The sequence below is a fragment of the Alligator sinensis genome, unplaced genomic scaffold (genome assembly GCF_000455745.1).
Source record: "Alligator sinensis unplaced genomic scaffold, ASM45574v1 scaffold118_1, whole genome shotgun sequence".
Classification (NCBI taxonomy): domain Eukaryota; kingdom Metazoa; phylum Chordata; order Crocodylia; family Alligatoridae; genus Alligator; species Alligator sinensis.
In genome coordinates, this window is record NW_005841850.1 from 328,304 (window position 1) to 331,632 (window position 3,329).

The 3,329-nt window shown below is 46.0% G+C and overlaps 1 protein-coding gene across 3 annotated transcripts in view; it reads left to right on the forward strand.

The window, feature by feature from the left end:
* The window catches only part of YPEL2 (yippee like 2), a 36,394-nt gene that overhangs the window by 521 nt on the left and 32,544 nt on the right, over positions 1-3,329 (forward strand). For 2 of the 3 annotated variants that reach the window (XR_003095213.1, XM_025209960.1), the window contains exon 2: positions 514-1,093. The gene's annotated coding sequence lies outside the window, so the exon portion shown is untranslated. Of the gene's footprint in view, positions 1-10; positions 1,094-3,329 lie in introns of those variants that run through there. The other variant, XM_025209967.1, reaches the window with a different exon arrangement.

Sequence of the window (3,329 nt, forward strand, 5' to 3'; positions counted from 1 at the left end):
AAGGGAGGAAACTTGGTAGCCTGTTTCGTGGTTGAGGGTAACGAAAAGCTTCCTGATGAACATCTGGTCACGGGCCTGTCGGTCTGAGTGGAGCGTGTGTCCCGGTTACAGGCCCACGTTGGCAACTCCAGCGGGACAAGCAAGCCTTCCCTCGGCAGCGTCTTGCTTGCTCTGCACTGGTAGCATGGCTCAGACTTTCTGGTTTTGAACCCCTCTGTCTTGTGTGCCGACAGCCAGTCTACCGTGAGAGTTAGGCTGGTTGCCTGCTAGTGCTGCATATGGGTCTCTTTGTCAGCAACTGGGAGTGACTTCCTCCCAGAAAGTCCACCTGTCACCTGACTGGCTGTGCCACTTTTGTGTCTGCAGGAAATAACAATTAATGGTGCTTATTTCTCCCACATCTTCCACCTGACAATTGGGTGGCACTTAACAAACTTGAATTAAGTTTTGTGGCTGCATCCCTGTGATGTAGGTAAATAACTATTATCCCTATTTTACTCATGGCTAAACTAGCGACAGAGCCATGGTTTGCTTAATGCCTTGCAGTCAGGAGCAGATATGGATATGAAACCCAGGCATCTGCCTTCCGATTTGCTCTTCTGCCTGGTCCACACTCCTTGGCAGTGATCCCATTTTATGCAGTTTGCCATCTGGGGTTATCCGCACTTGGAGAAGCAGAGGTGGGATGTTCTGCTGACTCATGAGTGTGTGAGGTTTTTCGGTTTTCTTTGCTGTGACGGTAATGATTTCTTTAAGTGCAAGCTATTCCTGTCAAACCAAACGCACATCACTGAAAAAGCCAAAGCCAGCCAGGCTTGCATTTGCCCTTCAGAGCAGTTTTCATCAGCTGTACATAATGGAGATGATAACTGTTACCTATGTCATAGGGGTATTTGTAAGCCTTAATCTATTAATGAGCCTCAGATAAAGGGTTTTACAAAAGTTGCAGAGTATACGTACTATTGGCTTATGCTGGTATCTCAGGAGCTCCTTAATATGAAGAATTGCTTTTGAGTTAAGCAAACTAATTTTCTTTTCGTCATAGATCACCAGAATGTGAAGTGCTGGGGAATGAGACTTGACTTTACTAAAGGTACAGCCTATAGACCATCACCTAGATAAACAGATTGCTCTCCTATAATGCCTCTAAGATTTTGCTTGATACTCCTGCTAATTTTCACACACTCAAATTGAGAAGGTGGTTCTTTTAATAGGTAGATAATTGAGTATCTTGAGGTGTTATGGTCTGAGAACAAAAATAATTAACATCACCAGCACTTGATATCCAGGTGCACCTTGCATTGCTACAATTAAATGCAAACTTGAGTGAATGGGATGCAGACCTCTGTCAAATAAAATGTTCTCACTTCTGGTTTGCATTGCTGTTGACTTTGTCATGAGAAGCACAGGCCCTGCATGGCTCAACAGTATACTTGAGGATTTGGATAAAATAGATCCAGGTGATGGGTTCAGTCAATCTGTAAGTAAAGACCGGGAGACTGTATCCAGCATCATGAAGATGGGGTTAATAACCACTAAGGGGGAGAAAAAAGTCTGAAAATCCCAGGAACTCCCAAATGCAAAAATTGCATCAGAAGCCAAAAGAAGACCAAGTGTGAGTCAGTTCACATACCTTGGCAATAATGTATGAGCCAGTGGGTATATCCAGAAGGAAGCACTGACATGGATTGGCAGGGCGGCAACTGAGTGTACCAGCTCAAATGCAATTTCATCATAGAAAGTGAACAGCTTGATGACTGTGTTTCATACCTAAAACTCCAATGTGTTTCTTCCACCTGAACATCTGGACTGCTAGCTTTCACGTATTCCAAGGGCTTCCAAGGGAAGTGGTGCTTTCCCTCTACCTTGGAGGTGTTCAAGAAGAGATTAGATGGGCACCTGGTTGGGGTTACTTAACCCCAGCGCTCTTTCCTGCCTGGAGCAGGGGGTCAAACCTGATGATCTACCAGGTCTCTTCCGACTCTAGAAATCTATGAATCTATGACAGTTGTGCCATGGGGGCAGCAAAGGGAACAGGTAAAAAGGTGTGATGGGGAGGAATCCTTCCCTTAAACTGGGAAATAAACTCATGGGATTAAACAGTGAAGACTCAGGCTAGACAAGAAGAATGGGCCCTGTCTGCCTTAAGTGACATCTGACTGTGCGGGCAGAATTTAGGCAATGTAGCAGTACAGAGGAACACAGTAGAAATGCACAAAGGAAGAACTGCTCATCTCTTGTTCCAAGTCATGACACGGGTAGGTAGCCAGATCCTTTGTCCCCTCTGATCCTGACTGATCTGTATCGTAGTTTGTCTTGTCCTCTCCCTCCCATGTTCCAATGACAGGTTGAACAATGTAGTTCACCTCAGCAGAAAGATACGTGAGGAATAAGGAATTGCATCCTATTACTGCTCATTTATGCTACTGCCATTATCTCACTGCAGCCCATTGTGTATATTTAACCAGTTCCTATTAGGGCTTGGTATCACACTTCACGGGCTGTCGGGGAGAGTTTTTCTTAAATGCGCCGGGAAAATGGACATACAAGGTTCCTTGGGTGAAATGGGAAAATGGAGCCTTTTGTGAAATTAGTTCGGCTTGCAATTGAGTGTTTATTTGCAGCCCAAGTGGGCTTTGCTGGTAGGAGCAAAATCAAGTGCTGATCTGTTTCAAATCCCTGCTCCTGCTCCTCTTCAGCTTGTTCAGCTTTCTCCTGCAGTCTGGCAGCCCACACTGGTGTCTGTCTCAACCAGCTATTGAATTCTGTGCTCAGTTGCGATGAAATGGAGCTGCGAAGCAAAGGTGGGCCTCGCTCGACAATAATGCTTTCCTGCTGTGCGTTACTAGTAGCACAGACTCATCTGCATTGCGAGGATGCTACTGCCAGCCAGCTCCTTGGAGACGGGAATATTTGGGTAAAAGGATGCCTCTTGCAGCCCTTATGTGACTAAGGCAGCAAGGTCTGGCCCAAAGGAGGCAAGAGACTGTAGGCCTGTCTGGTGTACTCACTTCTCTCCATCTTGTGAGGTCCTTTGTTCTTAGATCAAGTTGTGGGAGGGGAGTTTAACTCCTTTGCTTCAGTACAATGGCAGCATCAAAATGCAACCTGGTGATTGCATTTCTTTCTAGAGTGCAGTGACACAGAGAAAGACAGGCTTCTGAATAGGGCACTTGCAGGACCATGAGGGAGGTGGGTTCGGCTTCTGGACTCAGATTTATAAGGCTAGAAGGAACCATTGCCGTAATGTGGTCTGGGCTCCTTTCTGTTGCAAACTGCCTGCCTGCCCTTGAGTAAGGCACTTAGTGCTCTGTGCCTCAGTTTCCCTA